At 43.0% G+C, this 23,591-nt stretch overlaps 1 long non-coding RNA gene across 1 annotated transcript in view; it reads right to left on the minus strand.

Moving 5' to 3' along the window:
* LOC137640681 (uncharacterized) overlaps window positions 1–20,236 on the minus strand; it is a 78,118-nt gene extending 57,882 nt beyond the window's left edge. The window contains exon 1 of the long non-coding RNA XR_011044446.1: window positions 20,082–20,236. This is a non-coding gene — a long non-coding RNA (uncharacterized lncRNA). The remainder of the gene's footprint in view (window positions 1–20,081) is intronic.
* Between the last annotated feature and the right edge of the window lie 3,355 nt (window positions 20,237–23,591).

The raw sequence follows: 23,591 nt of genomic DNA on the forward strand, positions 1-23,591 counted from the left end.
AATACTGTATACCAATCTCTTAATTACAACCGAAATGAAGGTCAAGGTTAAGGTAGGGGGAATAGGCAAGGCAGGTGTCACCCTGCTCCTTATTAGGAGACAAGCCACTAAGAGGAAAAAAAAATATATGAAGATAGGACCCTGTTATAATGGTTCTGTTATATCTGGAAGAACCACATTCCCTTCTTCCACTGTTGCAGATTTTAGGTCTTCCAAGGATTTTAAATAGTAGCGTTTGAATAAGCTGGTGATTTCCATACAGTATATCTTTTTAATTCTTCAAAATTCATGTGATGAAAATAATTGACTGATGTTGCTACTGCTCGGATATCATGGGCATGTGGGACAGATTCCAGCTTGGTTTGTTTAATAAAATAAAGAATCTATTGTCTGATTCCTTTCAGGGAAATGATTCCTTCATTCTCTCTAATAAACAAAGGGCCTGAAGACTTTTTAGAAGTTCTATTCAAATAGTCTTCCAGAGTGTTAACTGGGCACAGAGATAGATCCTGTGGAAGTGGGACAATCTTCCACGGGACCATCTATTCTGTGGATCCTCATCATTTGCTAAGAATTTTCTATCTGGAGAGAATAAAATTTCACCAGAAGAAAGAAAATCAATATGAATTGGTTCTCTAGATAATGCTGAGAGTTCAAATATTCTGGCTCCTGAGGCTAAAAATAACGTCTTCCTAAGAAGCGCTATATAAGTGCGTGAGTCATTATCAGTGTCAGAAGCTAGTTCAAGGACATCATTTAAAAACCAGGAAACTGTGTGAGGACGAGTTACTGGTTTTAGTCTAGTACAGGCTCTCGGAATAGACGAAAAATACGAATCTGTAAGATTAATACTGAACCCGAACTGAAATAGTTTCTTTAAAGCAGATTTAATTATAGTAAAGGGATTTTGACGAAGGAAAAATCTATTTCTGGGGAGAGACCTGTGACGCCCGGCGAAAAAGTCCTTCTTTGTACTTTTTCTGATATAAATCTTCCAAATATACCAGAGAAAATTAAAAGCATGGAATGCAGAGGTTACAACCCACGCGCGAGCACCTTGTTGGTGTCGTATATCTAACAAGGGCGTTTGTAAAACACTATTCACAGGCTGTCTTCCATTTAGATAATCCCTTCATCAAAGGGGGAGGGCCGTGACAGGCCCTAGAGAATACAGTTGGGTTACCCTACCGACACCTACCACTCGCGCTCACCAGGTCATCCTTCTGCAAGAACATATGGCTTGGCAAGGAAAGGGTGGGTCCGTACAAAAATAACCAGGAAGGGTTTCGCCGGGCATCACAGGTCTCTCCCCAGAAATAGATTTTTCCTTCGTCAAAATCCCTTTTCTGGGTCGACCTGTGACGGCCGGCGAAAAAGTACCAGAGAATGCCTTCCAAGCCCAATAAATTAATAACATAATGAGGAGAATACAATCACCATGTACGACAATACTATGATATAATAAAGTAATCGTCCAATTACCAACCAGCCAAATGACATAGGGAACGTAAGGTTAAATAATAATGACGACAAGGAACCAACTGAGTGTCGAATCGCAAAAGGCATCAAACCTTACATGTCTAAGTATATCTAAACATTAAAGGAACGGTAACTACAATAACAGTTAAACCATAGGAATTAAACATGGCAAATATCATAGGGCTAACGAACTACGAAGGAGAGCGGCGACGTGGTGTGAGTGGCGGGTAGGAGGGAGAAGAGAAGAGAAGAGATGGAAGAAAGGAAGAAGAGGAGATTAATGGGGAGGGATAAGGCTCCCCTCTGCCATCTTTGGGTATTTAAGGGCCTGTAAGATCTTTAGATATTGGCGTTTGACAACCATAGGGGATTTCCAACCTGTATATTTTTTAAAATCATCAAAGTCCCTGTTCTGGAAGTCATTGTTGGAGGCATCTATTGTCCGTATATCATGAGCCTGGGGAAATGATTCCGGATTAGTATGTTTAATGAAGTAGAGGATTTGTTGCCTGATACCGTGAATGGAAATAGTACCTCCTTGTTCCCTGATAACCAAGGGGCCAGACGAGCGGGTGGCAGTTCTAGCTAAAAAGGGGCTTGAGAGTGTAACTGTACACGGAGAAAAATCCTGGGGATGAAGAATAATCTTCCGAGGGGAGCACCTATTTTGCGGATCCTCATTTTTTAGCTAGGAAAGCTTTGTCTGGAAAAGGAGTACTTCGGCTGAAGGGAGGAAATCTATGTTTTCCGGGTTTCGTGAGAGAGCTGCTAGTTCTGATGTTCCATCACCTGAGGCCATAGCCGTTAGAAATAAAGTCTTCCTAAGAAGAGTGATATAAGAGCAGGATTCATTGTCCGTGTCCATCGCAAGTTTGAGAACACCGTTCAGAGACCAAGAGTCCTTTTGTGGCCGAACCGAAGGTCGAAGCCTAGCACATGTTTTTGGGATTGATGAGAAATAGGAATCAGCTAGGTTAATGTTGAACCCAACAAGGAAGATCTTCTTCAAAGCTGACTTGATGGTGGTTAAAGTGCTAACTGTTAGGCTTTGTCAAATAGGAACCTCAAGAAAGAGATGGCTAAATGCGGGGACATACGAGTATGGTCTGCACTCTTAGGGGATCTGCTAGTTGTTAACGGCCGAATCATATTGGCGAATTGTCGAGTCCCTTTTGTCCCATTCGATGAAGAGATCGTTTTCCGGTTCAATGTTCGCGTCTCTACGAGCTGCCAACTTCCTGTAGTCCACAAAGTTAGAGTTTTGGCTATCCTTGAGTAATCTGACACAGTGAGTTTGGATACTCGGGTCAGTTTGAGGAACGGGATCCGGATGGAACTGAGTTTCAACTCGAGGAGGAGAGGAAACCAACTGTTCTTGGCCAGTGAGGTGGTACTAAAGCCCCGGAAGGAGCGTAGTTTGTGCAAAAGTTTTTAGAAGATTCCCTGGGGGAGATAGGGAAATCTTCTTCTAATGGTTCCAATCCCGGGGTAATGCGTCCATGGCATAAGCCCGAGGGTCCAGGGTTGGGGTCACATAACAAGGAAGTTAGTGATTCATCTGAGTTGCGAATAGATCTACCTGGAGGCCTGGAACGAGCCTGAGTATCCACCGGAATGAAATTATGTCTAGAGACCATTCTGACTCCAGTGGATCCGTCCTGGATAGTGAGTCCGCTCTCACATTCTGGCCTCCCGCTAGGTGAGGTGCTGACAGGAACCAGTTCTCTTCTGTTGCCCAGGCGAAGATAGTGACCAGGATCTGATTCAGGTTGGGTGACTTGGATCCTCCCCTGTTGACGTAGTGTACTGCGTCTGTGCTGTCTGACACTACTCTGATGTGGGTCGACCTCGGAGGAGAGTCTCTCTTCAGGGTCAAGAACACTGCCATGGCTTTGAGAACAATGATATGGGACTGTTTCATGGCGAGTGACCAAGAACCTGAAACATCTGATGTTCGGAGTAATCCCCCCATCCACTTAGAGACGCGGCTGTATGGAATGTCACTTGTGGAGGTGGGAATTGTAGAGGAACCGATTTGGAGAGGTCCTTCGGTTCGGACCATGGGCGTAGTCTCATTTTCAAGACAGAGGGGATCTTCGAGACCTTGTCTCTTATAGGTACTGTAGCTCTCTTTCTCCAAACTCGATTGATGTCTTTGAGTTTGGCTTTTATTAGGAGATCTGTTACTGAAGTGAATTGGAAAAGTCCAAGGATACTTTCTAAGGCTCTTCGGACACCTGTTTGTGTTTGAGAAAATTTTTTATCTTGGAAACTATTCCTCTTACCTTTTGGAAGGGAGAGACAACGTGTGCTTCGAAAGGTCCCACTGAATGGCTAACCATTCTAAGTGGCCTGATGGTTGCAGGCGAGATTTTTTGGAGATTGACCCGAAATCACAGGTTGTCGAGAAATTGAAGTAATTCCTTCGTAGCTCTGTTGCCTTCTATGACCGGCCGGGCCCAAATGAGCCAACCGGCCAGATAAGCAATGATCTGTATCTCTTGGTTCCTGAGTTATTCTAACACTCTCTCTCCCAGTTTTGTGAATATCCTGGGATCAATGTTGAGGCCAAAGGGCATGTCTTGAACACAAAGGCTTTCCTGCTTAGGCGGAAAGTCGGAAACCCAGATAAGAAGAGAAGTTTCGAGCTATAGGCGCAAGATAATAGTCGTCGGTAAGATCGACAGAGGTGGTGACGGTCCCACGGGGAAGTAAGGTCCGTACCTGAGAGATAGTCAACATCCGGAACTTGTCGCAGAGAATGTAAGAGTTTAGCTTGACAAGTCCAGGTCCACTCTCAATGCCGACAAGCCTTTCTTCGGAATTGTGAACAGGTGGCTTTGGAACTTCAGTGATCGATCCCGTTTGATTGCTTCTTCTTGAGTAACCCTGTGGTGTACTCTTTCAGGATGGGAGTGGATTTCTGGGAGAAGGTCACTGGTGGAGGAGGAGGACCTTGTGGCCATTTTCACCTCAAACCTTTAGAGATTATGCTATGAGCCCAAAGACCGAAGGTCCAATGGTCTCGAAAGTGGTAAAGTCTACCCCCTACCGGGACCACCGCATTGTGAGGGGGTGAATCTAGGTACTTTCCTTCTCCGAGCCCCCTTTTTCCTAGGTCCGTCTCGATGGCGAGACTGTCTTCTACTCCTGTAGCTTCCTCTCTGGTGTCCACGAGAGGAGCCTGAGGGTTCGGATCTAGGGCTGTATGCAGGTAAAACATCCCAACGGGGTTGGGCTGTGTACTTGGGGAATCAGTGAGGTAGACCACCTGATGAGGGGGATTTGGATGCATAGACGTCGAATCAGAGGAAGGCTGTGATGACGAGTGGGTAACCGACTATCGATTCCTGTCTGATAGAGACCTCAGACAGAACGTATTTCCCACAACTAACCCGATCAGACCATCAAACGTGTAGGTCGAATTGGAAGGGCAGATCTTGGAATTATCGTACCCCCCAGACTGACAACATCCTGGTCCAGACAGATCGGGCCTGCCCTTTAGGAAATAATACTGTTACCTTCGGTACCTTGTCTAACCTAACCAAGGCAATCTCTTTCAATCGAACGAATCCGTTGAACGGGAATTCTAGTACCTGGGAGTAAAATCTAGGTCCCCCAGAGGGAGGACGTCTATGCCATCCAGATTTATGGTACCATCTATTTATGGAACATGTAAGGCAAATCTCTATGCATTGTTTTTATCGAAGGAGGTTACTTCGATATGCCTGGGGCTGTAGGGGGAAACTTCCGAGTTCCTGAACGGATCCGACTCACCACCATACTTTTGAGCTCCGTCATAGCCCCTTGGTTTTCCCTAGAATGTGTTGCTTTTAGCAGTCACGGTTTATGCAGGGTAACATGAACCTCAGGATCCTTTAAGGGTCCTAGGTCAGTGACGTAGGTAATTGCAAAGCTGAAGGCTCAAAACTCATCCCCACCTACCTGCCCGTCCATGGGGTCGTTGTCCAACCTTAGAGAGGACACTCTGAGGAGATAGGGCCCTCTAGATGGAGCATTTCTTCCCAACCTTGATACCCAAGGGCGGAGAGCCTCTCTTGCAGGCCAGAGAGATTCATCATCATCCTGACGGGAACCATGTAGGCGAACCTTCTGTAACAGAAAGGGGACATAAGTCTGGATGTTCCTTGAACTTTGGTTAGTGATCCTATTCACAGGCTGGGATCAGCTGTATAACTCATAAAAATCAATTTTAAAGAAAAGTCATTTAATGTACTATCTTTTGGGGTATAGTTCGACACTTGTATTCATGAAATGTGACACTGTTGGCGCATTCGCCACAGGTTGGCCACCCCTGACTCAGACGTTCAGAACCGGGTCTAACATTATTTACTGAATATTAGTATTCTATTGATTCATCTGTTCACTGACCAGAGTTTCAAGGAACAGTAGATAGCCTCTCATGGCATGGTTGGTCTCGACCCGGCCCTTCATTAGAAGGGGCCAACGTTCGGTTCCCAGTACTGAGTGGAAACTTATTTCTATTTGAACACTATGTTGTATGGATATTTATTCATATTTAGGCATAGTTAGAATTGAATATGCATAAATATAGGCATAATCAATTTATTTCTATTTGAACACGATGTTGTATGGATATTCATTCATATTTAGGTATAGTTAGAATTGAATATGCATAAATATAGGCACAATCAATTTATTTCTATTTGAACACTATGTTGTATGGATATTTATTCATATTTAGGCATAGTTAGAATTGAATATGCATAAATATAGGCATAATCAATTTATTTCTATTTGAACACGATGTTGTATGGATATTTATCCATATTTATACAGTAGTTAGAATTAAATATATGCATAAATATAGGCATAGTTATGTTCATATATTTTTATTAGGACTTTCAAGAATAGCTAATGAATATTACCAACGCAAATTCAAAGTGTCATTAAAGTAAGTACAGTTTACTTTGTATTCATGTTAAATCCTTTCCTTTACAGCAAAACAAGAGATTGGCCACCCGTGGTCTGAGTAATCTCTGTCTGTACCGGAGCTCCGGTAACAATCTCCGGTACAAAGGTCCGTCATAGTGACAACGTGAACACCAGAGGAAAACTAATATTAACCTCAATGCTGATCGCCTGTACGATATCCGGTTAAGCCGGAGATTCGATGAAAAGGATCGTAATAACGATATTGTGATTATTCATGAAAAAGGGTTCATACCCTGATTCTGATCGTCTGATTGATCTCTGTTTGTAACGGAGAACCAGTGACAAAGGTCCGTCATCGTGAAAACGTGATCCTCAGCGGTACGATAACATTCTCTAATACTGAATGTTTGTGTTATCTCCAGTGAAGCCGGAGATTCGATGAAAAAGGGACCGTAATAATGAAACTGTGAAGTCTTCATCAGTATCACATTGTTAACTCCGGTTCTGGACGTCTGCTTGATCTCTGTTTGTACCGGAGATCCGGTAGCAAAGGCCCGTCACCGTGATATCGTGACCGTCCCCGGTACGATAACATTAACCTCAATGAATGATTGTGTTATCTCCCGTGAAGCCGGCCGTAACGGTGTAATTATGATCAAACATGACAAAGGTTCGTGTGTAAAAAGCTTCAGCCGGAGTCCGAGTGCCGGATTTCACCGTTGCACTCCAAAAATCTGCTACTGTACGATAACTAGTTCTCACCCAATGAGTGTCCATTATAGCGGAGCATAACTCAAGGCGGAGCTAAGCATAACTCAAGGCGGAGCTAAGGGTGTCGGTATAAAACGACCCCAATTAATGACTCATACACTAACGTACCTATTAATAGTGTTATCTATATTAACAGTAACCACATCAATAAAAACGTTTATAATATTAAACGTACTATCATCAACTCTGATACTAAGAGGAGGCCTGAATAACTCGTGATCGTGTATAAACGGAGAACGGGAAATTCACCATAACTCGTGATCGTGTATAAACGGAGAACGGGAAATTCACCTCTCTTACTCGAGCTAACAAAGAAAACGAGAGAAGGGATAACTCATATCTGTAGAACAGGGAACGAGCAGTCTCTGTTTTCGCTCTCAAGGTTACATAATAAAAAACTAACATCACGCAATAAAACAAGAAAATTAATAAAATTGATTGCTTTTCTTAGTAATTGTAATAACCAAGAACGAAGAATAACGACAACGTAACAAATAAACAAGGATATAGTCTAAATCGAAGCCTCTGAGGCGAGTACAAACTAACAGACTAAATCGCTAAACTTTAATTCGCTATTCTTTAAATCGCTATTCTTCGTAGGTCCAAATTGGACTTGCAAGCAAATAAATACCATAGTAAAAACTAATAAAAATTAATGATAACACAAAAAGGCCATGAAACGTAAGTGATATAACCTAGATGACAGAGTACCAGATGGGCAAAAACAACTAGAATATTTACCGAAACGAACGTAACCCAAAATGGCTGCCGATACCTCGGCAGGACAATCGCTTCCAAAACTAAAAACCACCATATTGGAAACAGAACAAATGCCCGGTACTGTCAAAAGCTGCCAAAACAAACTATGGTACTTAACATTGGTAAGGGTGAAGTAGCAACGTCAGTCATGTTGAAATAACGAGAAACTCTTCGAAAAAACACTGTGCCCAAAAAACTCAACTTGTATGCAAGTTCCAAATCAGAAGGATGACTTGGTGAGCGCGAGTGGTAGGTGTCGGTAGGGTAACCCAACTGTATTCTCTAGGGCCTGTCACGGCCCTCCCCCTTTGATGAAGGGATTATCTAAATGGAAGACAGCCTGTGAATAGTGTTTTACAAACGCCCTTGTTAGATATACGACACCAACAAGGTGCTCGCTCGAGGGTTGTAACCTCTGCATTCCATGCTTTTAATTTTCTCTGGTATATTTGGAAGATTTATATCAGAAAAAGTACAAAGAAGGACTTTTTCGCCGGCCGTCAGAGGTCGACCCAGAAATAGTATTATTGGCTAGGCCTCCTGCAAACAAAGTTCTGAAAAAGGTAACTACCAGATTCGTAGTCATTGTCCAAACCTCTGAGTCTTCCAGAAATTTGGCTAACTTCCTTACAGCAGAATCATATTGCCGAAGAGTAGATTCTCATTTATCTGACACTAGGAACAATGTGTTAAGAGGGTCAATCTCGGCATCTTTTTGTGCTGCAAATTTCATATAGTCCATAAAGTTAGGGCACTCTGAATTCTTGAGGAAGCTGACACACTGTGAGTTTGTACTATCTGTGCTAACTTTTGTTCAGGGATCCGCCGAGGCCGGAGTCCCAGTTCCACAAAGAGAGGAAACCAGTTCCTTTTGGGCCAATTGAGGGCTACGAGGGCAATCCGACCTTTGAAAGTCCTGAGCATGTCCAGGACTTTCATTAGCATGTTTATAGGTGGAATCAGGTAAATCCTCCGTCAGTTGTTCCAATCTATGGACATGTCGTCTGTAGCATAGGCCAGAGGGTCCAGGTTGGGGGCTACATGACATTGCAGCTTGTGGTTGGATTCCGTGGCAAATAGATCTACTTGGAGATCCGGAACTTGTTGGCAAATCCAATTGAATGACTTTTGGCATAAGGACCATTCCGGCTCCTTGAAAGTGCATCCGCGACTACGTTCCTTACGCCCACCAGGTGAACAGCTGACAAGTGCCAATGATTCCTTGTTGCCAATGAAAAGATTGCTATCATCACATGATTTATGTGACTTGATTTGGAACCTCCCCTGTTGATACAGTGGTCTATCACTTGGCTGTCTAGTATTAGTCTGATATGTTGCTTCTGTGACGGGGAAAGTCTTTTTAGAGTCAAGAACACTGCCATGGCTTCTAGGATATTGATGTGTAGTTGTCGGAAAGTCACTGACCACAACCCCTGGACCTTTTTGTATTGGGAGTAGCCTCCCCAACCTCTAAAGGAGGCATCTATATGGATTACCAATGTTGGCAGTGGGAATCGAAAAGGTACTGAGCTTGCTAGGTTTTTTACCTTAATCCATGGTTGAAGTCTTTTCCTTAGTGTTGGTGGAATCCGAGAAATTTTGTCTCGATATTTCCCGTTAGCTTGGACCGCCAAACTCGATTGATGTCTTTCAGCTTGGCTTTCAGTAATGTGTCTGTTACTGGGGTAAACTGGAGTAAGCCTAGGATTCTTTCTTGGTTTCTCTGGCACGTTAGTTTGTCCTTGAGAAATCCTTTTGTGTTTCTTTCTATCTCTTTCCTCTTCTGTGGTGGAATCGACAGCTTGTGTGTGGTCAGGATCCATAATAGACCTAACCACTGGAAGCACGTTGCTGGAGTAAGACGGGATATTTTGAAATTTATTTGGAATCCTAAGTATTCCTGAAATTTTATTACTTTATCCGTCGCCTTGTGGCATTCCTCGACACTGTTGGCCCAGATAAGCCAATCGTCTAGATAGGCCACTAACTGTATTCCCTGAGTCCTCAGCTCTTGGACTATTGTCTCCTCCAACTTTGTGAATATCCTGGGTGCTATGTTGAGTACGAACAGCATCACTTTGAAGGTGTAAGCCCGTTTGCCTAGCTTGAATCCTAGGAAAGGACGAAAATGCCAGGCTATCAGAACATGATAATAAACGTATGTAAGATCTATAGAGGTGGTGACGGCCCCACGGGGAAGTAAAGTCCGCACCTGTGAGACGGTCGGCATGTGGAACTAGTCGCATTGAATATATGTATTCAAATGGGACAGATCTAAGTTACTCTTCGTTTGTCTGAGTCTTTCTTTGGCACAGAAATTTTAAGCGTTTTACCTCGTCTATTGCTTTCTTCAGAAGAAGATCTTCGGTGTAGTGTCAAATCTGCTGTTGGAATCTGATAAAAACTGGTTGGAGGGGGCCCTTTCAACCAACTCCACCCCAGACCTTTCATTATGATGCTGTATGCCCATTTGCTGAACGTCCAACGGCTCCGAAAGAGGTACAGTATGCCTCCTACCTGGGGAGTCTCACTGGTTTTCAGAAGGTCTGATTCCACGGCTCCCTTGAAATCCTCTATCTCTCCTGGAAGCTCTTCCGCCGCCTCTATGCAGGAAGGTTCCGCTAGCTCTACTACCTCTCGCATGCCTATTATACCAGTGAAACACTCCCTGTGTTTCGAAGGAAGGATTATACGCCGGAGACGCAATAAACAGAGTAGTGGCTATCGGTTGTTGAGGTGGTTGGCTTACCCACACATATTGATGTTGTGGCTGGATTTTTGAGGTGGAAGGCTGGCTCATCTGGGATACTGGCATTGCCTGTACCACATCTTGAGCTTGTGGCCCTTGGAAGGACTGAAACTTCCTCGGCCTTTTCCTGCCTCTTGATTGTGGTCCATTGAGCTCAAATTTTCTTTTAGGAATTAGACCCCGCCTGACTCTGAAGCTTCGGTTGACTCTAGCTGCTTCTCCGAGGACGCTATTTACCACGTCCTACGGGAATAAGTCCGCTCCCCCAGATCGAGGCCTTTATTAATCTGTTAGGCTCATGTCCAATGGAGGCCTCAGTTAAGACGTGCTTCCGGCAATTGCGTCGGACCACTGCAAAGTCATATGTATCACACTGTAGTGTGTGAGGCATAGACTTTGTCAGGATTTGAAAAAGTGGCTCCTCGCATAGACTAACGAAGTCATCTCTGCCATCGTGGCTGAGTTGATAGATCTATTCAGCCTGGTTCTTGCATCGTATTCTATTTTAATCAGAGAGTCTGAAAGTCTGGGGAGTCGTTCACTAAACTGTGTGGTGGCACAGTCCGAGTTCAATGCCCCTGCCGTGAAAGTAGCTGGTGCATCGATCCATCATTCTTGGTCTCCCAGGAACAACAGGGAAGTTATGTCCGTTTCCTTTAGTTGCAGCATGGGCTTGTTTTCCATAGCCGCCTGTAAGGTAAGGTCTACTACCTTGGTGGTACATGGTGTTGGGGATTGCCCGTCCACCACGAACATAGTGCACGTACCCTTATGAGGGAATAACTTTGTATTGACACATTCCCACTCATTTAAAGTCCAGACCCAGGCGGACTGAGCTTGCTCTTTTTGTTAGATAACGGTTTCCTTGGGAACCTTGTCTACCCCTTTTAGCACTTCCTCTGACGGGCGCTCGTATCAAGGGAGGGGGAATTGTAGACCCGACGGATAGCATTCAAAATCTTCTCCCGGACGGGGAGAACGGGGCATGAAGAGCCAATCGCCATGAGTTGTTCTTAACAAACGCCGGGAGCTTTGACGCGTCCGGAACCACAAGCTACTATTGTTGTGGTAGTCCAGATTGCAAGGATTTTCCATCAGATTTTCCTGATTTTGCAGACTCTGGCCCAAATTGTCCATAGATTGCAGGCGATCAGCAACTGATCCAAACTGGGACTGGACTATACTATCCAACCTCTCCATGAGCTGGCTCGAGAAGGCCATTGGATCGAAGGCAAGTTCCGACGTCTTCCCCTTTGAGCTTCTTGCTCTCGACCCTTGATGTGGAGGATTAGCCCCTGCTGAGTCCCTCAGTAGCTTAGAAGCTGAAGATGGTCTGGTTGGGAGTGGTTTGGGTAGCTTAGAAGGCTTGCCCGCATTGGGTAGGGCCTTCCTCACTAGTACATGACGTTTTTAATTTAACCTTTTTTGATTTTATGGGCTTGGAAGGCATTCTCTGGTATATTTTCAACGGGCGTCACAGGTCGACCCAGAAAAGGGATTTTGACGAAGGAAAAATCTATTTCTGGGGAGATACCTGTGACGCCCGGTGAAACCCTTCCCTGTTTTTTCCCCGTCCCTTTCCTTTCCAAGCCATCTCATACAGAAGGATGTGTGGATGGCGCTCGGGTCGGGCGTCGGTGGAGTGGATCAGGTTGGTTTGGTTAGTGCCGCTGTAGCAGCTCATCCCTTATTGGCGAAGGAATCATCTAAATGGAAGATGACCTGTGAATAGTGGTTTTCACACGCCCTATCTTTATACACGACGCCCTTAGGGTGCTCGCGCGAGGGAAGTAACCTCTGCATTCCATGCTTTAACTTTCTCTGGTATATATGGAAGTATTTATATCAGAAAAGTGACAAGAAGGACCTTTTCACCGGGCGTCACAGGTATCTCCCCAGAAATAGATTTTTCCTTCGTCAAAATCCCTTTATTATGAGTTTATCAGCACACGGGATACCCACCGGAGGAGGGAGCGTAAGCAAGAAGGGACAAGCAGACTAGAAACAACCACTGAAATCCGAAGGCTCTGGAATGCATGAAATTAAATGAACTAACCTTGATGACAGAAAGGGAGAAAATAGATACCAATGTGGCGCCGGAAGACATGCGTAACTCCGGCGCAAAAACCCAATGCTACGTTTGAATATAGCGCCGGAAGACATGCTTAAATGTGGCGCAAAAATCAAATGCTATGTATTTAACTCTAACATAAACCATAAGCTCCGTCGCAGCTCCTCTCTCTCGAACCAACCATCCATAAAAATAACGTAAACAAATATAGGATAAAGTAAGGTATCAGAACAGAGTAGGATACCTGAATCCGATCAAAGAAACATAACTACCATTAGTAGATACGGTTCTCTAATTATCCCGGCCCTCCGGAACGGGAGGATAACGAGGATGGAAACCCGAGAGAGAGGAGGGGGGGGGGGGGGGCGCGAGGCGAGGCACATACTCAGTCCTGTGCGCCTGGTGGCCAACCAAGACGAAACAAGGAGAGAGCGCTACCCGCGACAACGCACGGAGCGTATGAGCCAGCCCTCACCTCGGGTGACTTCCCGTTTTCTAAAAGCACGTGACCCAAGCCTACCCCCCTATGTAGGGAGTGGCGAAAGGCGTAGAGGACACCAAGGGGAGGGGGGGAAGACTGGCTCGAAATCAGGTGACCACTGTGATCGGAGGGGGTGATACTATCCTCCGAAACACAAAGGAAAGACCTGATGAGGCAGTAAGCATGTGGCTTATCCGCGAAGCACGCAAACAAAAACAACATATAATGGCAGACATGAAACACATATAAATACAATAAAATACGATGAAATTCAATTAAATAGGCTAAATCGACATCACTGAGTAAAAGGAAACAATAGCCAAACCTTCCAAAATCAGGTAGATGCCGACTTAGAGAGGAAACTACTGTATACCATTCTAAACAAAACCTAGCCCTCCAAAATCAGATAAAATACAGACCTGGTCAGGCAGATCTAAAATTAAGCAAAATGCTTGCCGATTCCCCGTAAAAAAAAACTAAAAAAAACATGAATTCTCGCATGAAAGGCCACCGACCGAAGCCGCACACTGCGCAGCCACGTAGGCCAACCAACACTGTCCAAATAGCCTAAATAAAAGACCAAATCATGCCAAAACACTGAATTAGATGTCCAGAACACACTAACAAGACTACAATTAGTATGAGGAACCAATTGAAAGTCGGACAAAACAACGATATCACGAGGAAGTGACAACAAATGGCCGCGTACACAACCGTAAGGGAACGTCAACAAAGCGGCTGAGATCAAAACCAACAAGGTTATTAAATTAACGTGTGTCGCTACCTAGAAATCCCAAACAGACAAATACAATACTCAACTTGGGAGCAAGGATCTCCAAAATGCCTGACATCTTCAAAACACAAAAAAACACAGAACTATGAAAAACAAGTCTGAACCCTCGCTGGTGCTAAGGAGGAATGATGGGAGAAGCATGGGTAGTGGTAGTGGTGGGTGGGGGGGGGGGGGGCAGTAGCCATAGAGAATGGCACCTCGTAGTAACAGGGGATGTTGAGGAAGGAGAAGACTAATTGGTAAGGGACCTCTGATAATGGTTTTAACACGTCCCAGTTATTATACCGACACCCTATAAGGTTGAGCGAGCTGGGTATATTCCTAGCATTCCATGCAACTTTTTTCTCTGGTATATTTAGCAGTACAGTATTTATATCTTAGAAATAGTGCTATAAGGAGCATTTCACGGAGCAACGCAGGTTGAGCCCAGAAATAATAAAAATAATAATACTGTAATAATAATAATAATAATAATAATAATAATAATAATAATAATAATAATAATAATAATAACATCTGATTCAACATAAGAGGTGTGTCAGGATAATATGGCTATTCTCTTAAGAGTACAGTATTCCATATGACTATTCCCCTTAGAGTACAGTATTCTAAGTGAAAATAACTATAACTGTCAATTTTGTTCTTCAGCCAAATACATAAAAAGTATGAAAAATAAAGGTGCAAACTTGAGTTCAAACCCAATACTGAGGAAGGTCATTGCACAAACCAAGTTTCAATGCCAAAGGTTTCTTTGGCAGTCCATCTCAGATGATAATGACAAATTAATGTTCCCCATTAAAAAATGAAGAATAGTGTATTTGACAAACAAAATCATGAAGGTGATGCAAAGGATTGGGCTATGCCTAAAGTCACAAACTTCACTGAGCAGCCCAATGACCGATGACAAAGTGAAACCTTGACAACCTAAGAGGTGGCACTGCTGCAGGGAACTGCCAAAGAATTATGTAGGTAATTATTCTGGCTCTCACATCTGTGCCTATGTCTGATGTAGGGTGATTCTCAGGAGATTTGCTAATGATGTCCACAATTGAGAGGTGAAAGTGGTACCCCTATGCTTACTCCTCAAGGAAGCAACCGAAACATCTATCTTAAGAGATTAACTCAGAAGGCAGTGAGACCACTATTGGGTTTACATTCCGGAGGTTTGATAATCATCACTCGTAACAGCTTTTTATGGCACTAAAAAGACCAAGAGCCTTTAAACAAATACTACTAGAACATATTGAAAGGAGGGGATACTGAGCCTTTTAAACTACCTTATACTGTAACCCTATTCCTTGATTTTATTAATTTTTTCAATTTCAAATTAACATCTTCCATTAGAAATAGATCTCTTTGATGCATATAATGAATCAAATATTTTGACAGTAGTGGGAAGGAGGGGCTTTAAAAATGATTACCTATACTAGGATAAATGATATCAGCATTATCAAATAATTTCTACTTATATATCGTTTCTTTGACTAATTAACAGTTTTGAAGATTTTCCAGGAGGTTGAATTCATCATTAATAAAGTTCCAGTAATTATCAAAGCAATGATAAAATTCTAATTTGTGCTGCATTCCTTAGCTGACGTATCTCCTTGACCTTGTGGATGACTTTCCACCCTTCAGCATTGGAGGCTTTTTCGTGGCAGCCAGGGCAAGGCTTATTGATGTGAGTGATCTGCTTTAATGTCTTTTGCTGTGCTTTATGTACGTACCTTACATTTATCTACATGTACTAGTGTTTTCTTGATCTTTCTGTTTGTGTGCCATTTACTCAAGGACTGATTTTCAAGTGTTGATATCCATTTAAAAAATTATCGTGCATTCAATGTGGGTAAGAGTAAGGTTAAGAGATCTACGAGAAGGGAAGGTGGTGCGAGGTTGAATATCATGTTGAATGGAGAGTTACTTGAGGAGGTGGATCAGTTTAAGTACTTGGGGTCTGTTGTTGCATCAAATGGTGAAGTGAAAGCAGATGTATGTCAGAGAGTGAATGAAGGATGCAAAGTGTTGGGGGAAATTAAGGGAGTAGTAAAAATAGATGGTTGGGCATGAATGTAAAGAGAGTTCTGTATGAGAAAGTGATTGTACCAACTGTGATGTATGGATTGGAGTTGAGGGGAATGAAAGTTACGGAGAGACACAAATTGAATGTGTTTGAGATGAAGTGTCTAAGGAGTATGGCTGGTGTATCTCAAGTAGATAGGATTAGGAACGAAGTAGTGAGGTTGAGAACGGGTGTAAGAAATGAGTTAGCAGCTAGAGTGGATATGAATGTGTTGAGGTGGTTTGGCCATGTTGAGAGAGTGGAAAATGGCTGTCTGCTAAAGAAGGTGATGAATGCAAGAGTTGATGGGAGAAGTACAAGAGGAAGGCTAAGGTTTGGATGGATGGATGGAGTGAAAAAAGCTCTGGGTGATAGGAGGATAGATGTGAGAGAGGCAAGAGAGCGTGCTAGAAATAGGAATGAATGGCGAGCGATTGTGACGCAGTTCCGGTACGCCCTGTTGCTTCCTCCAGTGCCTTAGATGACCACGGAGGTAGCAGCAGTAGGGGATTCAGCGTTATGGAGCTTCATCTGTGGTGGATAACGGGGGAGGGTGGGCTGTGGCACCCTAGCAGTACCAGCCGAACTCGGTTGAGTCCCTTGTCAGGCTTGGAGGAACGTAGAGAGGAGAGGTCCCCTTTTTGTTTCATTGTTTGATGTCGGCTACCCCCAAAAATTGCGGGAAGTGCCTTGGTATATGTATGTGACCTCCATGCTGTTCTTTGTTAGTTACTTAGTACTATTAACTTTAGTTGAACATTATTTTAATAACTAGCCTACCTGAGTCATCAGAAATGACAGCTAAATATTTAAATAAATATGCATACATACACATTCAACCCTTCACACCCTCTCCCCTTTCTTAACTGTAACCCAGCAGTTTCAACAATTTGAGGGAGATTGTGATTTATGAGTGTACCTCTCAGGGTACCCTTTCTCCCCCCCCCCCCCAGGTAAGACTACTCCCTCTCCCTCCTACCCATGGGACGGGAAGAGAGTGAATGGCCATATGTCTGGCAATGCCGCTGAGCGTGACAAGAAAGAAAAACATATATGGTATATATTTATATATACTGTATAGCTCTTTATTATATAGCAGATTAATGATGGGTTAATTGCTTTTATTCCCTTGAAATTTCTTTTAAGAAATTAGCTAAATGCCTCAATTGCAGAAAGTTAATGGCCATATAATAATAAGAGAAAATCTACAATCTAGCATGAAAGAGTTAAATATATTGAGAGCGTAATAGAGTGCTGTTCTTATTTTCCTATTGGGTTTCACCCAAACTCCTTTCTTTTAAATTGAAAGGCCTGATGTCCGTGCAGGATCTTGCTCTATGAATATCACATTTAGTTAAATGCTTTATGTGAATAGATTGTATCTGTGACCAACCTACGGTATTTGGAAGAACCAAGTCCCTCACCACCAAAACAGTCTTTGATTTCCTCTTAATGTCTCTATCTTGTGCTGTTTCTATCAAATTTCTTTTCTTAAAGGAAGAAAATATTCTTCGGTCACTTCACATGCCTGGCACATAACTCTTGTTACTTGAAATGTAAGAAGTACATACAATACAATTAAGATTTACCAGACTTCCGGTAGGCCCTGCTGCTTCCTCCGGTCACCTTGGTAACCGCGGAGGTAGCAGCAGTAGGAGATTCAGCATATGAAACTTCATCTGTGGTGGATAATGGGGGAGGGTGGGCTGTGGTACCCTAGCAGTACCAGCCAAACCTAGCTAAATCCCTCGTCAGGCTGTGAGGAGCGGAGAGAGAAAAAGTCCCCTTTTGTTCCTTTGTTTGATGTCGGCTACCCCCAAAATTGGGGAAGTGGCTTGGTAAATAGAAGACTTTTAAGCATTGTTAAAATCAAAGGTTCCAATCATAAGATTACATATCTTTCAAGATTTCTCTCGTTTCTTCTATAATGTGCCCTTTTTGCCTGCCTTACTTCTTTTCTAAATGCTTTTAGGGCATTCTCACTAACCAATATCCAGTCATATTTACAGTTACCTGTACCTCTATTTCTAATTCAATTTTCCCCATATTCTGATTACAATAGTACCCTGGATTAAGAATTTAATTCGTTCTTGGAGATCACTCGTTACCTAAAATACTTATATCATAGAACAATTTTTACAATATAAAATAATTCCCAATGAGAAATAAAATTAATTTACATATTAACTAGCACTTTACCTTTGAGAAGAGTAATGTCTAGCGAAGGAGGCGAGAGTAGGAAAAGGAGGAGGGGGATAGCTTGCCTTAAAGGAGAATCTCCTTCCATGTAAATTGGGAGTTCTCTCTCTTGAACGACGTTCACTATCACTAACTGAATCTCATAATTTACTCGTTCTGGACACATAGACATCTTTTCTATACTATTACATTCAATTATGACATGGAACCTATTTAAAGACGACTTCTTTTATCCTTTCTTTGAAATGGCATGGAAATAAGACATCACATTATTGGCAATTAGATTTGCTGCTCACCCTTATCTGGGTGATGTGTTCCTACAAAAATTTTACAGTGTTTCCCGCATTTTCAACATTTCCCTAACTTCACTTGAAACGAGAGGTTTGTCATTATCCATCCTTCTCCTCAGATGAAACCTCTCTCTTGATGCTGCACCTTATACAACTTCTTGGTCATCAACTACTCACTATGTTCCTTAAGAAAACTGTTGACGTTCTTGCCCACCTCTAACCACATTGTCTTTCCCAAGGACACAATTTCTTCGTGAACTGCCTCCTGCATGACTTTGAATCCCTCAAAATTGCATTCAGACTACAGTTTTTTCTAAGCGAAAGAACTGAGGGTTCTAACAGTGACCCCTGCCCCGCCCTTTACAATGATTCTGAGGCAGTTGACAATATGGATAGGCTCTTTACAAAACTCTAGGAGGGTGATGTTGGTTCCTTTAGTAACCTTGAAGCATCACTGGAGCATTGCTTTGGTATAAAGCACTTTGAGATTTGAAATCACCTGTCAATTCAGGGGTTGCAGTATTGGAATGGTGTGGTGTTGGGCAGCAGAAACTTGATCTTAATAAATCCAAACCCCTCCATTAGGTTGTCTTCATGACCTGGAGAATGGGCATGAGCATAATCCACAACTAACAAGTCTTGGATTGTAAGGTTCTTCTCAAAAAGGTACTTTTGGACCTCAGGATAAAAAAGCTCATTAACCCACACCACAAACAAAATGTGGGTCACCAAAGCCCTGTTGTTTGACCTTCAAATTATATTCAATTATTTCTTCCATACCTTTTAATCCCTTTTTATTTTATTTTGGTTGTTACTTCTCCATTTCCATCTAAGATTCACAATCAAGTATATTGCCAAGTTAATAGAAAGGCCATGCCTTCTCCAAGATCTTCAAATCCACCAAAACTATATTCTCACACTCCAGATCTTCAATCTTCTATCTCTGTTCATATATGACAGGATTCGTAAATCCTTACTCTATTTAATCTTTGCATTCGTGAGCTAGTAGCATTACATCCACATTTACACTTTATCACAGTATCTACATAATCAGTGTCCATATTGGAACTTCTTCGTCTCCTACTTGGTCATTTCAACATATGATTCAATTACACTGACTTTCCTTTCATACATTTTAATCTTTCAGACATTTCATGACCTGCCCTTGACTCTGGTGCTATCACCAGATCATCTCCATACGCTGAACTATAGTATAGTAACATTTGCATATTTGAAATATTAAAAAAATTTTTCAGTAAATCTTATTAGTGAATGCACTTAAGCAGGTTTGAGAGAGAGAGAGAGAGAGAGAGAGAGAGAGAGAGAGAGAGAGAGAGAGAGAGAGAGAGAGAGAGAGAGAGAGAGAGAGAGAGAGAAAGTTTATCATTAATTCTTATTAAATGAAGTGTGCAATTAAACATGGAAATTGCCATTTTAATAATACCCTAATCACCACTGACTCTTAGTTGATTATTTGCTATTGTCTTTACAGATCGCCAGTTTTGTTGCCACTTACCTGATCATCCTTCTTCAGTTCCGGGCTGGGGAATCTTGCAGCAAAGTAGATGACCATCAACATCTTGCAGATTCTGACAATTCTACATCTTTTGATTAACTCTCATAACAGCATGATCATTCCAACTCTCTTGATATGTCACAATTTAACTGCTAATGACACAGCTGAATCCTGTGGACATGAATGAATTGCACATATTTACATAAAGAGGAGATTATTATTTTGTTGCCTGTGCCAATTTTTGCAAACAAGAAATATGAATATTCCATTTATATCAAACCCAAAGTTGAAATGACAAAAAACCTAGTCATAAAGAAACCTGAGTTCACTTTACCTATCAGAACTCATGATAAGCTGAAGCTATAGAATAGGGAAATTTTATCACAACTATTTTGTAACGACACATATACAATCCAGAGTTCTTTAAAATAGGAAATGTCTTTAACGGAGCTTGAATGGCAGTTGAAATTTGTTTGAATGGCAGTTGAAATTTGTTAACAAGGTAGTTAACAAAAAGTGGTGAGCATGAGCGAGTCCTACCTACCCGGTCACCTGACAAAGATTTCACTTTCGCATTTAGTTGCAAGGGCTTACTGCTGTGTCTTATACAATACTGTTTAATCTTTTTCTTATACTTTTCAGTTTAAGTGGTTGATATCAGCTTAGTGTTAATAGTAGAATGAGACAGGATTACGAGTATACTGTATATTGGAAACTGCATCAGTTTATAACTATCCAAAGCTAGATCCTCCTACTATGTTTTGATCATAATTGTTTACAATTATCCCTTTTTTGCAGCGCTGATCATGTCCTTCTGTAGGCGGGTATTTGTGTTGAGGAGTAAGAAGGCTATATCTTCTCCAGCATGATTCTTGGCAAGCCCATGAAACTGCTAGAGACTGTTTAGCACACTGCAGTTCATGGAGTTTGTCCTTGACTTAGTCCTAAAGAGTATGCTTCTGAAGCTTTTCAGGGTTGTGGAGTGTGCTGGAAGCTCTTTCTTGTAGACCACTGATGACAAGTAACCTAAGGATCTTGCAGGGGGGCCCTCCATTTATTTGAGGGAATGAGTAGCTATGACTACTTTGCCCTGTTTCCCCAGTGCCAGCATCAGTGCGACACCAGTGATTCAGATGTGACCCCAGTGTTAACAGTACGTTATCAGTGACCCCAGTGGTGATCCCTACACAGCTCTGCTCTTGTGTGAGTAGAGTGTCAAAGCGTAAGAACATAGAAAGCTACAGGCCAGTATACCTGTATGCATGTCATGGTGCCTGCCCTGTGATTAGCTTCAGTGCTACTCTCCTGTGTTTGTCATCCCTGTTCATATCAAATCTGTCCTGTGCCTGTGACTGGTACCCATAGCTCCATCCATCTCTGTGACTTTCACTTCAGACCCTGTGTCTGTTACAAGTGCCAGGAAGTGTGCCTGTCGCTTCCCTGTGACAGAGTCTCTCAGTGTTATAATTCCTGTCTAAGAGACCCATGTGTTTTCTTCCTTTGAAGAGCTCTGTCGGCGATGATCACTCAGATCTAGTAATCAATGGCAACTCTCTGCTTGCAGATCCTGAGAGAAAGTTGGTAAGCAGAAGTGATTGTTCCCCTTCCTCTCATAGCTCTTCTTCCTTGTATTCCTATTCTACTGATTCTGACACTTTTTAGAAGAAGAAGAAGAAGAAGAGGTAGTAAAAGAAGTCCAGGATGGCCAGTTATGGTCAGAAGTAGGGCTCCTGATGACAGCACTTCTTCGGTTAGCATGCCCTCAGGATGGTTTCTGTTATGACGCCAATGACCATTAAATGGAGATGGGACAATACCCCTGCACCAAATGGGACAAAGGGGCACAGCTCCATGCAGGTCCATATCCACAAGGCTGAGTTGGATGAGCTTGGGCACTCTACTTCACCTTCCTACCTATACAGTGGCCTTTACTCCCTTCTCTAAACGGGGTACTACTGTATCCCGTGTTGAGAGGAGGGCACTCTTCGTTAGTCTTTCAGACCTAGACTTCTCTGATGGCAGAACCTAAGGAGAATTTGGTAGCTGGAAGTAGTGAGTTGTTCCATATCCTCTTCTAATTCTTCCTACTCTTCTAATTCTGAGGCTTCTTGGAAGTAGAAGTTCAAGAAGGCCAATCGTAGTCTCAAGAATGAGGCTTGTGATGACAACGCCTCTTCTTCAGAGGGGCGGGCGATACTCAAGTGGTTACCGAGGCTGGTACCACATGACATGGCTGCCTGGCCAATACACAGGGCTGGGGCCATGGCCTTATGCGATGGCATTGTGTCATGGCGCTTCGGGGCTGTGACCTAGGTTCCTATAGCTACATGTAGTTAGGTGGGACAGAAGTGCACGAGTTTCCCTTCTGTCTGTCTTGTGTTGGAAGCCCTTGGGGACTCTCCTTCACCTTTCCTACCTGGATGGTGGACTCTTCTCCCATCTCTGAATGGGGTACTGTTGTATCCCATGTTGAGAATAAGGCACCCTGTTTGGTTTTCCCCTTGGTAGAGCTTTGTTGTCAATGGTCGCTTATGCCTCGACTTCTCAGCTTACAGACCCTGAGAAGTTGGTAAGAGGTGATTCGGTCCCCTTTCTATTCCAACTCTTCTTCCTTGTCTTCCTCTTCCAATTCTGATTCTGACATTTCTTCTAAGAGGAATAATAAGTTCAGGAAGGCCAGTCACAGTCACAGGTATAGGGCTCATGACAAAACCACCTATGCATGGAGCGGTGAGAGCACCAGGGTGGTTCCCAGCCCACAGCTTGGTGTAGACCCGGGTCCCCTGCCTACTCAGTAGTCAGACAGGGTAAAGGTGCACCCTGGCACCTTCTTTCAGCCATGTGGTGGACGATAAACTGCTGCTCTTTCTCTGAACGGGGTACTGCAGTATCCCATGTTAAGAAGATAGCATCTCTTGGGTCGTCATTGCTCACTTGTGCGCAACTGCTGGCCACAGGCCTATGGTTGAGGAGCCTCAGTCCTATGCTTAAGGAATGAGATCAATGATCCCTCCCCACCTCAATCATTAGAGGGTAAAGTACGAGGCACTCCTGTCTCTGTCTTGACCGTTGCTAGAGATAGTTTTCTCCCTCATCACTACTGACCTGGTCCAGCTTCAGCCCCTAATTACTTTGCAGGAAGAGAACTGACCTTTGGTTAGACCACTAGTTTTTGCAGGGGGAGGGATCTCCAGAGCAGTCTGACTGATCCTCAACACCTATGTAGTATGAGGGTAATCAGGCTCTTTTCCCTCACAGGTACTAGACCTTTGACTGGAGTTGGATGTTCTTGCACTATATTTAAGTGCAATGAACTGGGCGAGGTGACCTTGGAGCCCCCTTCAGGGTAGCCTTGGTCATTGATCAGCCCTTTGGTATCCCTTAAGGCTGAGGCCTTCTCTGAAGCTGCTATTGTTGGATTTTGCTACTTGGGCCTGGCTCGATTTAACAGATTAACTCTTTGGAACTTGGTTCTCTCACATTTCTGGGAAGTCATACAGGATCTTCTAA

The sequence above is a fragment of the Palaemon carinicauda genome, chromosome 5, assembly GCF_036898095.1.
Source record: "Palaemon carinicauda isolate YSFRI2023 chromosome 5, ASM3689809v2, whole genome shotgun sequence".
Lineage (NCBI taxonomy): Eukaryota > Metazoa > Arthropoda > Malacostraca > Decapoda > Palaemonidae > Palaemon > Palaemon carinicauda.